The sequence below is a fragment of the Pinus tabuliformis genome, chromosome 1_1, assembly GCF_031772625.1.
Source record: "Pinus tabuliformis cultivar Carrire ecotype Pingquan chromosome 1_1, CPIR1, whole genome shotgun sequence".
In the NCBI taxonomy this organism is placed as follows: domain Eukaryota; kingdom Viridiplantae; phylum Streptophyta; class Pinopsida; order Pinales; family Pinaceae; genus Pinus; species Pinus tabuliformis.
Window position 1 is genome coordinate 563,707,628 of NC_142297.1, and position 20,956 is coordinate 563,728,583.

A 20,956-nucleotide genomic window follows, 5' to 3' on the forward strand; every position below is an offset into this window, starting at 1 on the left:
TAGAAGCAAATGAAGCTATTCGTATCAAGGAAGAAACTGGGGAACAACTTGCTAAGAAGAATAGTGAGTGCGAAAGTTTGGAAGAAGAGATTGTCTTCCTCAGTACAAAGGTTGAAGGAATGAAAAACATCTTGAAGAGCACTCAAGCCTTGGATGACATGCTCAACTATCACAAATTTCCATTTGATAAATCAGGTCTCGGGTATGCAAGTGAACCCTCAAACAAGAATGAAAATTCTTTAAACAAAAGAGATGTGAAGAAGCCAGAAATAAATGGTGATGCTCCCAATTCTAGCAAAGGCAAGGAGAAAAATCAAGGCTACATTAGAAGAAATCCTGCTCCAAGAAGAAATCCTTCTCCAAGAAGAAATATAGCTCCAAGAAGAAATGTAGATGATGTCAAAGATGCAAGAGGCAATGGTTATCATCAAAGGATCTCAAGGCAGAAAGGCTTCATAAGTACATCAAGGAAATCTCCATCTCCCAGGTATCAAAGTTCATTCTTTGGTTATTGTTATTCTTGTACAAACTTTGGTCACATGGCAAAAGACTATAAAGCATATCATAAAGATAGATATTATAGTCCCCAACAATCTCCAAGAAACAATTTTGCAGGAAGAAGTCATGAATTCTTATTCAAGAACAATGTAGAATGATTCAAGTGTCATAACATTGGTCATATGGCACGTGATTGTAACTTAACATGGGATCTTACACAAGCTAGAACCATGCAAAAGAAGAAAGTTACACAAGTATGGAGAAGAAAGAAAATACAATCCAAAAGTCCCTTGAGCTCTCCAGCCAACCACATATCACATTGGCCTGAATTTTGACAATCTAAGCATTTGATGAGAAGACTCTGCCAAAAGGAGATGATGTATACAGTTAGGGGGAGCCTGTAATTCTTGATCACTATTGCAGAAGCTATTAGTGAAAAGGGTCTTGATGAAATCCTTGTTGAGATATATTAACAATCATTCTTTGATGAAGATCATTTCTCAGGAGTACTCCATTGAAGAATATGATCTTGTAACCATTCTTTGGACTGTTGTTAAAGATGCTTTCCACTTAATCACTAAGTAGTAATTGAAGCAACAGAGAAAGTCATCTAATGCTAGAGAAAATAGGGCAAACAACCATGGTTCTGTTATCACAGAAGTTTATGTCTTAACTCAGGGATTTAATGTGAGAACATATAAATTCTGGACACTAATAGAGGCAGTCTTCAAACAAACAGATACATTTGGAATAGAGTTTGAAGTAAGAGTAGCTGGCAGCCTATATCAAAACTGAAGCACTGCATGAAGATGCAGATCAACAATTGTATTTAAAAGACAATCACAGATTGGATATCTAATTCTGCTAAGAGGAAATAACTAGCTGAGATATGTACAAGAATACAAGGAAAGGATGGCAATGAGTTAAGAAGAAGCACAGAGACACAAATGAACTCAGATCTGAAGAAAGACAACAAGAAAGACAATATCAGTGGAAGTTTCTCTTGATTCGGACTATGAAGGTCTCTCAATTTTGCCTATGAAGACAACAATATGGATTGAAGCATAAAAGCTTGGACTTGGACACTTGGTGTATGGTCATTTGAAATCTGAATGAAAGAATTAAAGTAGAGCATCTTTAAGCGTTGTTGAAACCATGATAGAGTAGTTTTGAGACATGAAGAGGGCATAATGTGCAAATTGATGATAAAGCATCAATCCTTCTATCTCGAGTAAAAAGAAGAAGAGCACTATGACAGGGGGAGTCCAGACACATGAAGATCTACCATTCATGAAGAACAGAAGAAGTATGATAGGGGGGGTCCCAGAGCACTCCATATCGCATCATACAATATCGCATCAGGACTTCAAGAGCAGAAGTCATACAGTGTCAAGCGGCCCCTTTGTGATCGCTGATAGCAATACATATATATGCGGACCCGCCACAAAATTGCAATATAAGTTAATCTATGATCGCATCCGTCGCATATCGCAAGCCGTAAAGCCTTGCCATATTGGAAGCGCTGACTATGATAAGGCTGTGGACCCGACGGGCATATTAACTATGGCTTAATACCATATCGCATCTGGTCCTGTTATCACTCAGGTTGTCCCTTGGCTCCTAAGGGATACGGCCGAGGTAACCACAAACCAATCTTTGGATTGCAGGTCCTAGCCTACTTGCAATCAGAGAGGGCTCTCTCTTTATGATTTAGCTTTGTTTTGATATGATTTTAGGCTAGTTATGATGTACATGGGTTTTGTTTGAGTTTGGTTGGATGGATGATGTTTCAGACAGAGTTAGCATGCAAAACATGAGAAGTTCAGACCATTGGGCATGGAGTCAAGGATTAAGGGCTGCTGGATGTGTTTTCTTTGGAAAAGAAGGGATTACAGGGCAAGATAGCTAAACAAGGAACAACTTCAAGCTGGAATAAGGATGAAATGGAGGTCAGGGAATGAAAGGCAACTAAGTAACTTTCATTATGCTAACAGAGGGAAAATGAGAGAATATCATCTAGGAGCAATCAAGGATTCCTAAACAGCATTCATATATGAAAGAACTAGTGTAAATATGAGAAATGAAGTATTCATATTCAGGCCTAATTCTAAAGAAAACGTAGAGAAATCATAGAAATTGAGCACAGAGTACAGCTAAGTAACATTTGAGCTATTCTTCTTTCCTGCAATCTAGATCATGATACATAGATGATATACTAAACATAGAAACTGAAAGACAAGTGAGAAAGACTTATTGATCCATGAAGAAGCACGAGAATTCTATAATTTGCTCTTCAACCATCAAATCCACAACCAGACAGTTCATAAGCAATGCAGTCCAACAATATTTGTTCATAAAAGTTCTCAAAATATACAGCGCAAGTCTAGAATGACCTTATCAACCAACCAACCGACCCTTAAAACATTGTTTGGGGAGGTATTTATAAGAAAAATATCTACAAAACAGATCTGATAAAAGATCTCAGGAAATAACTGTGATTAACCTAACTTCTACTGCAATTAATGTAACAAATATATATTTTGAGCTGCGTTGGAGGCAGCTCCATCGAAACATGAGTTAATATGTTTCCTTTGAGCTCTGTGCTGTTCATTTTACAATAATTGTGCCTTGATCTCTGAAGCGTTGCTCTCAGGTGGCTTTAATGTTCATTAATCTGATCTGATGAGCTTTAAATGGCTTTTACTGCTCCACTAATACTCTTTGATTTGTTGGGATCCTCTTTAATGCTTGTCTGCTTTGGCCTTAAATCTTCCACGGATACTCTTTGACTTGGATCGAGGCTCTTTATTGCTTATTTGCTTTGGCCTTAACTCTTCCACAGATACTCTTTATCTGATACACTTTTCGGCTGCTCTGATACACTTTTCGCTGCTAAAATGCCCCTGCTTACCACTTTTTGGCACAAAAGAACTGTTGCGGTGCTTTCTGCAGTTTTAGAACTGTTTCGGTGCTTGGCCGATCAAAATATCAACAAAAATGAAGAAATACTACAAAAATGGCGGAGGAATTATGGACTGGTAGCTTGTGTTGAGGCCGTGCTCGTTGTCCGGAGCAAATTTGGGCCGAGGCGATAAAAAATGGGCGAAGAATGGCCATGCTTCCTTTGAACTGGAAGCGCGCGCGGGCGCATATTGAGAAATATGAGGAAAATATCCTTTTTACCTTATAAAAGGCAAAAAACACTTTATACGGGAAATTCATACTTTTAGCGGGCGGGAGCGATTACTGTAGAAATGAATAAATGAGGGTCGTTGGATCTTGCAAAGGCGGATCCAACGGCTGAGAGGAAATCACAATATCACATCGGGACATGGCAAGTGGAAAGGGGACTTTATACATATGCGATTAGCGATTAAGCGATAGCGATATCGGGGGAGACTATGCGATATGCATTAGGGAAGACTTAATGTTTGCGCGATAAGCGATGCGACATGGGGACAAGCGATAGCAATATCGCATCGGAGGGGGTCATCGGGAAACAAACAAAATGGGCTGAACACTTGCGACCTCCAACTTGCGATATCGCGTCGGAGGGGATCCAATTGGATCGGAGGAAGGGTAACTTGATCGGAAGAGGGTTTATTAGATCGGAGAAGGATAAATAAGGTTGGAAGAGGGTTTTTAAAGTCGGAAGAGGTTTTTAATGCATCGAAAGGGGTCCAAATGCATAGGAAGAGGGCTGTTACTAAGTTTCAAGTAAACTTAGTAATTCCCAAAGCATTATTTATGGTTATATTTCAACCAAAGGAAGGGATATGTATATAAAGGGGATTTTTACTATATTTTTAATATGGGAAGGGGAAAAAGGAGGGATTTACATAATAGAGTTAGAAATTAATATGAATTTGTGAAGAAAGCGCTAAGAATATAGAGTAATCCAGGAGTATTGAGTAGATCTCAATATCCTTTGGGGAAATTAGTGAATGATTTGGGGAAAAGGATGAAGGGGAAGTTAGTCATGCCTCGCTTGAGCTGCTCCAAGGGAAAACTGCTTTTCACATGTGATATAAGTAGATTTAACACTTTGAAACACAAAATTTATCACAAGTCTTCATTCTGCAACCTCAAAACTGCCTACCCAGCCTACTTACCTAACATTTTCTCTTCTCTTTGTTTGGGTGCACTTGAACTAGCAAACCCAACTTTTCTTCTTTTCTTTTGGCTATCCTCCTATCTAAATCTACCCTTATTTCTTCCAGGGGCTCAAATTAAGCTGTTGAGCACCCTTGATTCTCTACCTATCTAACAATCTGCCAAGATTAAATAGTTTGGACAGATTTTTATTCTCTATCTCTACAACAAGAAATTTAAACCTAGAGAAGCCAAGATTAAGCTGTTTGGCCTTCCGTTAACTGTGAAATTCTTCAAAAATGGAATATAGTAGTGGCATTTGAACTAGCACGATTTCCTTGCCTTTTGATTGGGGTTCATTTCATTTGATTTTCTCTTTGGCCAATCCATTCTTCTTTTTACCCTTTGATTGTTATTTTAGGGCATACCCTCTTTACATTTTTTAGATTTTTGATTTTCTAGGAAATATGGAACCTTTGCAGCATGGAAAGGATGAACATATTTGGCACTTCCACCGTCAATCATGAAATATGAAACCTATTGTATAGGAGGCTAAAAGTGGCTCCACATGGGGATGGATTTTCCAAATGAAAAGCCAAGAACAGCAGGTCAGAATGCCTTATTCTTCAATTGTTGCTGTAATCTGAAAACTTCCTTCTCTTGGATGCTTTTGACTGAATTCTTGTAAGCTGTTTATGTAGTATACTTTTTTAGATGAATTGCAGAAAAATTACAGCTCTGCTTCTTGCCTTCTGAGTGCTTTCTAACATATTCATATTTGCCTGAGCACTTCCTTTGAGATAAATTCAAAATATATATCAGACTGGTGCATTCCTTTCGGTTCTTCCTTCAAAATTTGCTGCTCTAGTTCCTTTATCGGACTGCTGTAAATGAAAATGCTGAAAATACAAATATTAATGTACAATATAGATCTGAGTTATATACATCAACAGATATCAACATAATGTTTGAGCATTCGCCCATTGACAGGGCCATCTTCAGCTTCGGTGCCATCCAAACTCTTCAGAAAATATGTGTTGTTGCCTTGTACAACTTGAATGACATAAGGTCCTTTCCACAGGAAATCAAATTTGCCATGTTTTCCTTTATCCTCTCTCCTTGAGTCCCATATTAATACTTTGTTTCCGATGAAGAAATCTTCAACCTTTGTTCTCTTGTCAAACATTTTCTTCAACTTCTCTTGTAGAACTTCATTTCTGTGATATACTTCCTCCCTTGTCTGCTGCAAGTGAATGGTTTGATTTATCCTCCTTTGGATATCATTAGGCTCGGATTGTATCTCTTGTAGTAGCTTGATCACAGGGATTCCCAAAGATGAAGGGAATCTTGCCTCCATGCCATAAACTAATTCATATGGGCTTGTTCCAATGGATCTTTTGGTTGTCAATCTGTCGGCCCATAGTGCATTCACAACCTTTTTGTGCCAATTCTTTTTATTCTCCTCCAAGATTTTCTTGATGATGTTGATGAGGCTTTTGTTGGATGAATTAGCTAGGCCATTACCTTGAGGGTAATAGGCTATGGAATGACCTAAGGTAATGTGGTATTTGTGGCAAAAACTGATCATTCTCTTGGATTTAAAGGCAACAACATTGTCTGTAATGATTTTTTCGGGACAGCCAAATCTAGACAGTATGTTGGTTTCAAGGAATTGTATGATGGTTGAATCATTGGCTTGCCTACAAGGCATGGCCTCTATCCACTTGGTAAAGTAATCTGTGGCAGTTAAAATCCATTTGTGCTGGCCTGAAGAGGAGGGATGAATTTCACCAATGAAGTCTAAACCCCATTGTTGAAATGGTTTCTCAGTTGAAATGGGTTTAAGGGGTAAGGGCAACAACTTTATTTTGCCTTCAAAGATCTGGCATTTATGGCATGAAACAACAAATTTCTTCACATCGACAAATAAAGAGGGCCAATAGAAACCAGGCCTTAGTATTTTATCAACTGTAGATTTCCAGTACAAGTGTCCTCCACAGTCCCTGGCATGAAACTCCTTTATATCATTATCAGTTTCATTCATTGTTAGACAATTCAACAAAATTCCTTCATGATTTTTCCAAAATAAAACACTGTCTATAATACAAAACTTTGATGCTTTCATTTTCAAAAATCTCTTTTTAGTTTTGGACAACCCTGAAGGAGCATGCAAGTTTAACAGTATAAAACATATGTCAGCATACCAAGGTGATTGTAAAAAGGCTTGATTGATCTGTGGAGTCGCCAGCTCCTGTTCGTTGTCCAGTTCATTAATGTCAAGGGCTTGAAAATTGTTTTTGGTCATCAGTTTGGCTAGACCTTGTCCTTTTATGAGTTTTGTAGGCTTGAATTCAATGTCATATTCTAGGATATTGGCAATCCATTTGCCTCTTCTGCCCTCAATTCCTTCTTGAGTTAGAATCTCTTTAACCACTGCATTTGGAACATATGCTATCAAATGTGAGTATAAAATGTAAACTCTGAAATCTTTGATAGCTTTTACAAGGGAATATGCTTGTTTCTCCATGATTTGATACTTCAAGGGCGCATCTCTAAGGGCTCAGCTAAAAAAAGCAATGGGCCTTTTATTTCCCTGGTCATCCTTTTGTAATAGGACAACAACAATGGTGTGTTGAGAAGCAAAGGAAAAAATGATAAAATCTCTATCAATTGCGGACTTGTGAGGACTGGTGTTTGCGTTAAGGCTATCTTGATGCCCTCAAAGGCTTGTTTGGCTTCTAAAGACCATTTAACTTTAGAATCTTTCTTCAGCATATTGTTTAACAATCTTATCAGCTCGGCCAAATTGGGAATGAATCTTCTCAAGAAATTAATCTTCCCTAGAAAAGCTTGCAGTTCTTTGATATTTCTTGGATAAGGGACTTGAAGAATGGCTTGAATTCGGTCTGGATCAATCCTAATTCCATCTTTTGAAATGATATGGCCTAGCAATTTGCCTTCCTCTAGGCCAAACAGGGATTTCTTGGGGTTTAAATATATGCCATACTTTCTGCAAGTTAAGAATACTTGCCTTAGATGTTTTAAATGCTCCTGGTCTGATTTTGAAAATGGAGTTAGATCATCAGGGTAGACTACTAAGAAATCATGGATTTCTTTGGCAAAGGCTATATCCATGGCTCTTTGAAAAGTGGCTCCTGCATTTTTGAGTCCAAAAGGCATTTTGACATATTTAAAGGTTCCCCACGGTGTTGTGAAAGCTGTTTTATCCTGATCATCTGGGTGAACTAAGATCTAATTGAAACCTGAGAATCCATCTAACAGTGAAATTTTGGAAGACCCCACTACCCTTTGTAAAATATGGTCCATCTTGGGCAATGGGTAGTGGTCTTTAAGAGAGACTTGGTTCAAATTTATTAAGTCAAAACACAATCTAATCTCACCTGTTTTCTTCCTTGTGGGTACTAAGTTGGATACCCATTCTGAAAATCTGATTGGTGCAATAATTACAGCTTCAAACATTCTCTTCACTTCTTTCTCAATCAAGGGGAGAAGCACATGATTGATTCTCCTTAATTTCTATTTGAAAGGCTTTTGATTTGGTTTCAAAGGTATAGTATGTTGGATGACTGAAGTGTCATAGGATTTGAGGTCCTCATAACTCTAGGCAAAAACATCTTGGAACTCTTTAAACAAGTCAACATATTTTGGCTTTTGATCAGCAGGCAATGATTTGGACAGTTTTATCATTTTGGGGTTTTCTTGCGTTCCAATATTGCAGTCTTCAATTGCAGCGTTTAAGGGTTGCATCTTTGGCCTTTTGGGGACATCGTTTGAATCGAAAATATCTTCTAAGGGAGTCAAGCTTGTGGGCAGAAAATTGTCTTTTAGCTCAATTACTTCAGCCTCTACCTCAACTATTTCATCCAAATTCATCTGTTTCAGCTCTTCTATGTTTTTGTTATCAAAGGTGGTTGGGTGCAAAGTTTGTCTTGCTGCTTCAGCTGATATGGTCTGCTCATTTTGGCTCATTTGCTGTTGTTCATCCATGGCATCGGCATCAATGTTTAAACTTGAAAATTCTTGTTGTAGAGTGAGGAAATTATTGATATGTGCATCATTTTCAAAGACTTGCCAATCTTTGACATTGTTTGGGACTGCAGGCCTGTTTTTTATCTCGGCTGTGAAATGGTGATTGGGCTCGAATGGTAGCTTGCATGTGCTGGCAAAAGTTGCCAAGCTGTGTGCATGTAAATTATGGCTTCTTGATATTTTAGTAAGTTGGGATTTTGTGAAGGTATTGAGTATTTTAGTGGCAACTCTTCTGTAGGCTCTCAACCTATTATCATTAGTGACAAAATTACCTTTCATTTGCTGTATAATCAGGTCAGAGTCTCCTAGAATTGAAATTTTTGTAGCTCCTAGAGCTTTGATCAGTTTAAGGCCTAATAGGAGGGCTTCATACTCTGCCATATTGTTTGTGCATCTGAAATTTAACCTATAGGCATGACCCTCAGCATGGTTGGTTTTCCTGTTGTGGATCCACACTCCTGCCCCTGCTCCTAGTTTGTTTACCGAGCCATCAAACTCTAAATACCATAAGATTTCATGGTCCTGACTAGCATTGGGAGTTGTAATCATTTTCGGAGTGGGCAAACTTAGGTTTTCTGTTTCATGTAGTTCATCTTGTGTGCTGGTTACATCAATTGTTTTAACAGTTTCAATGCTTTGGGCAACTGATTCTTCATTTATGCATATTTCTTGCTCTAAAGCCAAAGGCTTATCATCAGTCGGAGGACTTGTATCAACATTAAACAAGATGAATGAATCCATATCAGAATGGATAGAATAGATAGGAAAGTTTTGGGGCTTTTCTTCACTTATGACCACATATTTCATTAATGTTTCCCTGTATAATCTCTTTGGTTGCCCAAAGACTGAAATAGTAGCATAGGACAGGTCTAATTGCAAAGATCCTTGGAGTTTGGCCCCCCAAGATCTTGAGAAAATCATACCATATTTGGGTGGAATGTCAGCTACCACCACGTCCATCAAGATTGTTTTATTTGGGTATTGGACCAAGGAGACACACAAATCTTTGATTAGGCCTAAACACTTGACTTGACTGGAATCAAATGAGAACAAGTCTTTGTATGCTCTAGTGATATCTAGGTCCAGTTTTTCCATTACAGCTTTGGGCATTAGGTTATGTGAAGCACCTGAATCAAACATTGCATTGTGCAACACTTTGTCATGGATGTGTAAACTGACATAAAAGGGTAGAACACCTCCATTTGTTATTTTACCATCAACCTCAGGACCAAAAAGCAATTCAGGTTGATCATCTAAGACATTAACATCATCCCTATTCTCTGGCATTTGCAGCGATCTTTTGATTTGCTGTCTATATATATCATGTTTAGCAAGCTCAGAGAGAGGAATAGATATCTTTAGTTTACTAATTTTTGCCTCTAAATCAAAGGGTTTCTCCAATTGAGTTTTTGTGTTGTGACTAGCAGATTTTCCTTTTTCAATTGCACTTTCAGTGATTTTCTCTTGGTTTTCAGTGTTATTTTGAGGTATTTCTGTTTCAGAAGTATTTTCAGGGGTGATGTTTGAATTCTCTTTTGAGGAAGAGGATATAAATAGCTGGTTTTTAAAGGTCTGCATGTCTAATACATCTTCCACCGTCACTTCTTTTGGGTTTGGGTCTATTTTTTCAGAAGGTTCTGTAAGGATTGCCTTGTCTTTTATTTTCTTAGGCTATTTAGCATCCTTTGGTTTGATAGGTTCCGACACATCTATGGTTCTTGTTCTCAATTTGTACTGCTTGTGAACCTCATATACTGCTGCATCATAGCCTTCTCTAAAGTCAAATGATTCTCTGGACTTGGTTTGAAATTGATTGATATCATGGTCGTCTTGGTCTTCTTGGGTTAGAAAAATTTGTTGTTCACCCTTTAGACCCATCAAGTTGATGTGAGAGTCCTCTGTTGGCTCACTAGATGTTGATGCTTCAGCATAGATTTCTTGAAAAGGAGGTCTTATATCATGGGCGGGGCTAGCCCTTCCAACATTTGGGTTTTGATTTTTTCTAAAATTTGGGTTTCTGATAGTATTAGTTTGTTGTCCTTCCCATGATTTTTTTCTTTCAATAGTTCCCATTCTATCTCCAAGTCCATGCACTCTATTCATGATTGCATCGAGTTTTTGTTCAATTGCTGAAGGTTCTTCTTTAAAAGTAGTTCTTCTCTCAACTCTTTCTCTGTTTTTCTTAGCGATCAGGTTTGCCTCCACACTAACAGATACATTCTGCATGTCTGCTAAGCTTTGAGGGGCTCTTTCCCTCAACTGATATGCCATGTGGGAATCAAATCCATCAGGGAATTTGTATAAAGCTATATCAGGTGGAGGTCTAAGGTTTTGTGGAATAGCATTGTAAACATTGTTGAACCTAGCACAATAGTCTAAGACAGTTTCTTGTGGACCTCTTTTGATAGAGTCATACTCAGATAGAATGTGTAGTGGATCTTTCTTTTTCTCCCATCTATTAAGAAATGTTTGGTAAAGGGCCTCTGGATCAACTATGGAATTTACAGGAAGAGCTCTAAACCAAGGCCTTACATCACCTGTTAAACTTTGGACAAAAATCTTCATTCTTACATGATCATCATCTATTTCATAATTCTCAAAATAGTCCTGCATTTTCTTGGTATGTTGCAGGGCAATGTTAGAACCAGTACCATCAAAATATGTGATTTTGGTTTGATAATCCTGAGGCATAGCCCCTGGATTTGCAGGTAACTGTAAAGGTGCATAACGATTCGCCATATTTACAGGGATAAATGGAACAGCAGGAAGAAATGGAACAAATGGAAGAGTGGAGATAATAGTAGGAGTATGTGTAGCGGATGGAGGTGTAGAAAAGGTGCTTTGAGAAGTGGATGATGAACTAGGAGAAGTTGGAACAGTGCGAGGATGGAATGAAACTTTAGCAGGGGTTGGAATATAGCTTTGCTGAATTGTTTCAGGACTTGAATCAACAATATCGTCTTTTCCCTCTTGTTTCCTGAGGGTCTTTGGGATTTTCAAAAACGGCTGGGGGATCTGGGTCTGGTTTTTACCTGGTATAGCGAGTTTTCTTCTTTGGAGCCAGCTTCTGAACTTATTTTTTGGAATTTTCTAAGGATTTTCCCCAGTGGAGTTTCCAATGATGTTATCACTCAGGTTGTCCCTTGGCTCCTAAGGGATACGACCGAGGTAACCACAAACCAATCTTTGGATTGCAGGTCCTAGCCTACGTGCAATCAAAGAGGGCTCTCTCTTTCTGATTTAGCTTTGTTTTGATATGATTTTAGGCTAGTTATGATGGACATGGGTTTTGTTTGAGTTTGGTTGGATGGATGATGTTTCAGACAGAGTTGGCATGAAAAACATGAGAAGTTCAAACCATTGGGCATGGAGTCAAGGATTAAGGGTTGCTGGATGTGTTTTCTTTGGAAAAGAAGGGATTACAGGGCAAGATAGCTAAACAAGGAACAACTTCAAGCTGGAATAAGGATGAAATGGAGGTCAGGGAATGAAAGGCAACTAAGTAACTTTCATTATGTTAACAAAGGGAAAATGAGAGAATATCATCTAGGAGCAATCAAGGATTCCTAAAAATCATTAATATATGAAAGAACTAGTGTAAATATGAGCAATGAAGTATTCATATTCAGGCCTAATTCTGAAGAAAACATAGAGAAATCACATAAATTGAGCACAGAGTACAACTAAGTAACATCTGAGCTATTCTTCTTTCCTGCAATCTAGATCATGATACATAGATGATATACTAAACATAGAAACTGAAAGACAAGTGAGAAAGACTTATTGATCCATGAAGAAGCACGAGAATTCTGTAATTTTCTCTTCAGCCATCAAATCCACAACCAGACAGTTCATAAGCAATGCATTCAGGCAATCTTTGTTCATAAAAGTTCTCAAAATATACAGCGCAAGTCTAGAATGACCTTATCAACCAACCAACCAACACTTAAAACATTGTTTGGGGAGGTATTTATAAGAAAAATATCTACAAAACAGATCTGATAAAAAATATGAGGAAATAACTGTGATTAACCTAACTTCTACTGCAATTAATGTAACAAATATCTATTTTGAGCTGCGCTGGAAGCAGCTCCATCAAAACATGAGTTAATATGTGTCCTTTGAGCTCTGTGTTGTTCATTTTACAATAACTGTGCCTTGATCTCTGAAGCGCTGCTCTCAGATGGCTTTAATGTGCATTAATCTGATCTGATGAGCTTTAAATGGATTTTACTGCTCCACTGATACTCTTTGATTTGTTGGGATCCTCTTTAATGCTTGTCTGCTTTGGCCTTAACTCTTCCACGGATACTCTTTGACTTGGATCGAGTTGCTTATTTGCTTTGGCCTTAACTCTTCCACAAATACTCTTTATCTGATACACTTTTCAGCTGCTCTGATACACTTTTCGCTGCTAAAACGCCCCTGCTTACCACTTTTTGGCACAAAATAACTGCTGCGGTGCTTTCTGCGGTTTTAGAACTGTTTTGGCGCTTGGCCGATCAAAATATCAACAAAAATGAAGAAATACTACAAAAATGGTGGAGGAATTGTGGACTGGTAGCTTGCGCTGAGGCCGTGCTCGTTGTCCAGAGCAAATTTGGGCCGAGGCGATCAAAAATGGGCAAAGAATGGCCATGCTTCCTTTGAACTAGAAGCGCGCGCGGGCGCAGATTGAGAAATATGAGGAAAATATCCTTTTTACATTATAAAAGGAAAAAAACACTTTATATGGGAAATTCATACTTTTAGCGGGCGGGAGCGATTACTGTAGAAATGAATAAATGAGGGCTATTGGATCTTGCAAAGGCGGATCCAACGGCTGAGAGGAAATCACAATATCGCATCAGGACATGGCAAGTGGACAGGGGACTTTATACATATGCGATTAGCGATTAAGCGATAGAGATATCGGGGGAGACTTTGCGATATGCATCATGGAAGACTTAATGTTTGCGCGATAAGCGATGCGACATGGGGACAAGCGATAGCGATATCGCATCAGAGGGGGTCATCAGGAAACAAACAAAATGGGCTGAACACTTGCGACCTCCGACTTGCGATATCGCGTCAGAGGGGATCCACTCGGATCGGAGGAAGGGTAACTTGATCGGAAGAGGGTTTATTAGATCGGAGAAGGATAAATAAGGTTGGAAGAGGGTTTTTAAAGTTGGAAGAGGTTTTTAATGCATCGGAAGGGGTCCAAATGCATAGGAAGAGAGCTCTTACTAAGTTTCAAGTAAACTTAGTAATTCCCAAAGCATTATTTATGGTTATATTTCAACCAAAGGAAGGGATATGTATATAAAGGGGATTTTTACTATATTTTTAATATGGGAAGGGGAAAAAAGGAGGGATTTACATAATAGAGTTAGAAATTAATATGAATTTGTGAAGAAAGCGCTAAGCATATGGAGTAATCTAGGAGTATTGAGCAGATCTCAATATCCTTTGGGGAAATTAGTGAATGATTTGGGGAAAAGGATGAAGGGGAAGTTAGTCATGCCTCGCTTGAGCTTATCCAAGGGAAAAATGCTTTGCACTTGTGATATAAGTAGATTTAACACTTTGAAACACAAAATTTATCACAAGTCTTCATTCTGCAACCTCAAAACTGCCTACCCATCCTACTTACCTAACATTTTCTCTTCTTTGTTTGGGTGCACTTGAAGTAGCAAACCCAGCTTTTCTTCTTTTCTTTGGGTTATCCTCCTATCTAAATCTACCCTTATTTCTTCCAGGGGCTCAGATTAAGCTGTTGATCACCCTTGATTCTCTACCTATCTAACAATCTGCCAAGATTAAATAGTTTGGACAGATTTTTATTCTCTATCTCTACAACAAGAAATTTAAACCTAGAGAGACCAAGATTAAGATGTTTGGCCTTCCCTTAACTATGAAATTCTTCAAAAATGGAATATAGTAGTGGCTTTTGAACTAGCACACTTTCCTGGCCTTTTGATTGGGGTTCATTTCATTTGTTTTTCTCTTTGGCCAATTCATTCTTCTTTTTACCCTTTGATTGTTCTTTTAGGGCATACCCTCTTTGCATTTTTTAGATTTCTGATTTTATAGGAAATATGGAACCTTTGCAGCATGGAAAGGATGAACATATTTGGCACTTCCACTGTCAATAATGAAATATGAAACCTATTGTATAGGAGGCTAACAGGTCCTTCGGAGCAGTGGAGGATTGGCCATCGGCCATCGGCGGAGTCATGGGTATGATATATAAAGGACCCCCGAGAGTCACGAATCGCCGATTGTGATTTAAGCTGCGAACCCGATACAGTTTAGATGCGGGTTTAATGTTGCTTGAAGTCTGCCCCTTAGTCTTTTGACTGGGTTTTCTCATATTCTCTGTGTAATTAAATATTTGGCTTGCTGTTGTTGGGAAAAGTATCCAATACGGAATGACCCTATCCCACTCTAAGGGTGATAGTACCTCAGCAACAATCAAAGCAAAGCTATTTGAGATTACTTCTTTATGAGATGTAAGAGAGAGGAGGAAGAGATCCACTAACTGATGTCTTCCGCTAATGATTGATCCGATCTTCTCCCTTTGCTGCTTGCTCCCAGCTCCTTGCTCTTTCACTGGCCTAGCTACACCAAGATCCTGCAAAATGACAAGAGAGGGAAACTACAAGAAGCATACATTCATAATTGATTCAAGGATTAGAATAAATCAAATATACAAGCATGACAATACACCATTGAGACACATGCATATAGAAGAACCTCAAATGCTTTATTAATGGAAGAAGTAAAGTTCGGGAAGTGATACAACCATAAAAGGCCCAATCCAGCATCACCTCCCAGCAGAAATAAATCTCCTCTTCACCTCCTTCAAGCAAATCACCCAATAGTTCTATACTCAAACCAACAGCACTTCCTTACATTCACAAGATTCCAGCCCCCCTAGACCTCATGAGAGAGCTCTATATATAGGAGTTTTGGAGAAAGGATGAGTCAGCTTGAGCTTGGCATGGAGCTGACTAGTGTCCTCTCCCACTTCAGTTATTCTTCAGTTCTTGAGTCCACTTGGAGGTTCTTGCTTCCACTTGGAGATCTAGACCCTCTTACTCATCACTAGGCGAATTCTCTGATCCAAGTGTCATTTTGGAAGCTTCCTGGGCATTGACACCTTGAGGAATGACTGTGCCACTTGGCCAAACACGCCCAGCGCAGGTAGCCTTCTTTGCAGTTGACATTCAGCGCAGGTACAGAGTGGAGCAGTTGACATTCAGCGCAGATGCTCAGTGGAGCAGTTGACATGATCCAGAATTAGCTTGTTTTTGAGTGTTTTCAGGTGGAGAACTGATATTCAGTGCTGTGGTTTGCTGACCTTGTTCCTCTAGGGGTAGCAACAACATGTTTAGGGACTTTGGATCCCTTAGATTATTGACATTTCATGCTTCATGATGTAAGGCACAAAAATGTCTATAACAGTTGCCCCCTAAAGTATGAGGTCATTTATCGGGTGAAATGCTTTATCAGGAGGATCTGAAGTTCATTCAATCGCTGAGAGGTGACCTGTAATAAAATACAATACAATACATTATTTTTTCATTCTGCTTTCATGATCTAGCTGAGGCGGGCATTCCCATGCTCAGCTTTATAAATTCATTTTGGTACATAGAACAGACGATCGTCTGATGATAGACTGATAATTCTCTGCTGAAATTATCATCCTTTGAGTAGGATGATCATCTGCTGCAATGATGTACATGTCAAATGTCTTTATGTTTCCTGAATATATATCGCAGCCCGTATGGATGAAACTAGATCCGGGGTCTTCAAACTCGTTCGATCTTCACTCTAAGTACAAGTCGATCCATGTGAGAATTGCGCTGAAGTCGAACATGGAAAGACATCGCTTGATTACCGATCAATGATGTAAACCGTTAACAAGCGCGAGAGGAATCACCGATAATGATAATGACCCTCAAGGTACTGCATTACAATTCACGTGGTGTGAATATAGGACTTGGCGTCGAACACCATGTAAAATCTTCTGGTCGAAGGTCATTGATGTATACCTGTCGCCGGAAGTGAGAAACTTGCCATTGAGGCATGCAAGCTTCAAAGTACTGAGGGGGGTGTTCCTAGATCAACTTCTTGGATAATGAGCTGAAGTCGACAAGAAGCGATCCGTCAAAGGAGGGCCTTAATGAATCCCACATCAGTGACAAGGAACGGAGCTAATGATTTTAGTGGAGGTGAAAACAATATGTGACATATGATTCAGGGTGGCGATCATGGGTGGATGAAGGATAATGTATGGCAGTGGATGGGACACGGTTGACTCTTTCTGAACAACATCTCTTGAACATATAACGAAACTGATGCGATGGATCGGTAGCATTACCCCAAATGTGGATGGTTTGGCGAGGACCATGGTGATGAGACCGGTAAATGAAACAACCCAACCCGATGTGATACGGAGGAAAAGTGTCATGTTCAAGAGCGACTTGCTACCATTAAAGCTTTGAGGTTCTCCCAATTTTTCCCCAGTCATTTCTGACCAGTACCTCTTTATTTTTGTCAAGCTTGAGGAGGATAACATATGCTTGTTCTATAACCTGCCCTTCGGGCAAGCCCATCACTATGTTTTAACGAGCCTAGCGATAGGGAAACTCGTTCTCGTCTAAAGACAAGTTTGTCGCTATTTAATCATTTTAACGAGTCTAACGACAAGGAAAACTCGGTCCTTTTCATTTTTAGAGAGTCTGAAAAGGTACAGAAAGTTAACTCCAAAATTCCTTTTTCGTCATCTAATCCCTTAAGTCCGAAAAAGTATAAAACAATACAGAAGGGATGAGTTTTCGATAACTTTAACGAGCCGAATAAAACAAGCGCTCGACCTTTTTGTGCAATAATCCCTCAGGTCCAAAAAGATTAAAATCTAGAGGAGGGATAGCTCTTCCGGTCCTTTTAACGAGCTGGAAGGAAAAAACTCGGCAAACTTTTCATTTTTTACGAGTCAGATGAAAAGAGCTCAAAGAAGACTCGTCTTTTGAGGAACGAGTGATAAACAGGGATAGCAACAGATTCCAGGTACAGGTTGGAATTTTCCAATCACGGCAGTGTCACAAGGATGGCTAGGTGAAATCACTCTTCGCAGCTGTTCCTCAAAATGGGTAAACAATCATATGGAGGTGAACGATCGGCCAAATGGAATGGAGGTGGCAGGTGCAAAACACGACCAAGGCTTTTTATGGCTGATAAATTTACGATCACAGTGGTTATTTACCGGAATAGGTTCATTTTTTAATGAGCTTAAACTCTGGAGGAAACTCTTGCTCAATCTTATGTTTATTTTTTAACGAGCATGAACTATGTGCTAAAACTGCTCGGATCTCGCTTTTCTATTTTTTAACGAGCATAAATTCCACGGTAAAACTGCTTGATAATACCAGTAATAAGATAAGAAATGTCCCCTGTGAGATCTCTATTTTTTAAGGAGTTTCATCTTCACTAAGATTTACTCCATCTCATCCTTTCTTCATGCAAGTTCGGAAACGGCTAATCCAAAAAACAGATAAATAACCGCTCTTAGCTTGCACTCCAAAAGGTTTGCATGCCCCCAGGTATAAAATACAATTTCAAGGCTGCCCCTCCTCTCCCCCACCTCTACTTTTCTTTGGGTGTTCACAGCTACTTGTCGTCTTGCCAGTCTAATGTTAACGATACTTGTCTTCTCGTTATTTTTAAGGGGTCTTATGCGGTACTTGTCTTCCCGTCAGCCCAACTTTTAACAGATCTTTTGCAAGATCGCAAGAGAACAACTACTTGCGACAAGAGAGCAGCTACTTGCGACAAGAGAAGAACACTACTCAAAGACAAAACATTTGTGTTATTGAGGGAGGCTTGCCTCTTTCTGGTTACCCAAAGATTGTTCTGTTAATCTTTCAAACTGAACACTTCCTCGGCAATGTCTACCGAAATAGACAAGGGTGAATGACTGTTGTCAAACACGTAACTTTGACAAAAGAATCCTATTCTAGAACAACCCCTCTTCCAACCACGGACGGGGTACGGACTAGTCATATTCTCCCGCGGAAATTCTATCTTATACCCAAGGTTTTCTCTGCCCAAAGCAGACCAGGATGCATGCCCCCTGGGTTCCAGTCCCATCTTTCCGAATCACTCGCACTCATCGGGAAGGAGGACTGGGGGTGGAGACATTTCTTGATTGAATAGACCATTCAGGGTTGGTATGTGACTATTTGCGATGCGTGATCCCGGAAATGAAAGTTGGTCTACGAGCTTGACCACCCTTCCTTCGTGTGGAAAACACATTACTCTAAAGAGTGAGGAGACTATCGCTCCCATGCAATATATATAGTCTCATCCAAGGAGTAGGTTATAATCCAAGGGTCCTTGAACGACCATCACGTTCATTTGAACGGTCTTCCCTTTCAATGTAACAGGCACATTGGGGAGGATCCCTAATGGTCGACTGGTTCCTTTATCAAAACTCGAGAGATTTCTTATCTTGGGCAAAAGCGCCGGGGAACCCAGTGCTTTCCAAGCAATAGAGGAAAGGATACTCACAGATGCCCCTTCATCAATGATAGTGCCGGCCATTACCATTCTATAAATTTGGACTATGATTCTGAATGGTATACTGGCTGGCAACCGGGGTCTGCCTAGTTGATTCCAAACAAAGGACACAACCAGGTTGCTTGGTGGTGGGACCGAATACACGGCCGGATATGACCCTGACGATGTTCCTTCCTGCGATAAAGGAATGGGCGCATTGCCCTGATGCTCATCAGAGTCGGTGTTGATGAAAAGAATCTGGATGGTGTCATCCTTAGTCTCTTCAGTGAGGGTGTCATTTGAAGATGAATCTTCATTGACAGTGTCATTTGAAGATAAAACCTCTGAAGGCAGAACCGGGTCAACTGCCGTTTTGACCTTTAGACTTTCGTCTGGTCTGGATTTAGTAGGTTCATTTTCAATGACTGACGCTTCAGCTGACCACTTGAGCGGGCCAGCTGTATTTTCAACCAACGAAGGACTTGGCACGAGTTTTTTGTATCCAGGAGGAAGTCTCAACGGTGAAACCGGACGATCTTCCAAAACTCTCTTCGCTTCGTCTAAGAAGGGACAACGGTGGATGGTGTGATCGCCTTCACACAGTCTGCAGGGGGATCTTGCTCCCCCTCTTTGTCTTAAACCTTCACTTTCGCTGGTTGACGGTAAGCATTCAACATGGCTATCAGAGGTCGATGCTCCCGAATTGTGCAAATGAGGGGACCAGTCCCTTAGTATCCGGGGAATACAGGGACAATCTCTATGGAAGTGGTCTCCTCTACATATGACACATGGCGATTTAGGCCCGGTCTGTGCTGTGTGTGGATTTTTGTCAGATGTCTTTTGCTTGCCCCCAGTCGCCTTAGGCTCCTTCTTCTTCTTCTCTCTCTTCTTCTTCTCCTTCTTCTCCATGGGAGCTTGGCTTTTGCCGGCTCTACCTTGCGAAGATGAAGGATTGGAGGAAGAGTTATAGGAAGTAGAAGGCTGGTGGGCAGCTCTAGACTGATCTAACTGTTGACTCGACTGTTCAGGAACCATGGTGTTCTGAACTACATTGGTTGAGAATAGCCAAATTGGCAGGCCAATTGTCAGTCCTGGAAGCGACAATGTGGCCATGTGGGGCGCACCAACTTCTCCCCAAGAGGAGAAAGGACTAGGATTTCCATCATGTGGAATTCCTTGGTTGGGGCGTTCCATGTTCTCAACCTATAGATCAACGCAAGAATAGGAGGTGATTATGTTCCGGTTAAAATAAATTTTATAACGACGCTTTAGACACAACTTGCTTTTTCACTTTTTAAGAGTCGAGAAAAAGCTAAAGATGACTCTAGTCTCCTTCGATGTTTTAACGAGCCCGAAGTGACAAATGCTCGGATGGACTTTTTCAGTTATAGAGTTTGAAAAAGGCCAAAAGAAACTGCTCTAGAGTTCTAGGCAGAGGGTGTGCCAAACTTTTCGCAAAACCACAGAATACGTTTTACGGTACGAGTGGTCGATCTTCGTGAATGCTGTGTTCACTGCATTGCGATCAGTAGGGCGGCCGACACGGCTTCCTATGGATAAAGGCTTTGTTCCTATAGGGGTCTCCCAATATATACTCAACGGTACATGGGAGCACAAGTCCGTATTGATACTTATCGCTTCACCGTGGAGGAATCACCCAACCACTCAACGCGAAGATATCACGTTTAACGACGCCAGAACACGTCTCTAGCTTAGACCTCTATGTGTTTGCGTTATGTTTCAATGCGTTGTTATGTAAATTCAATTTATT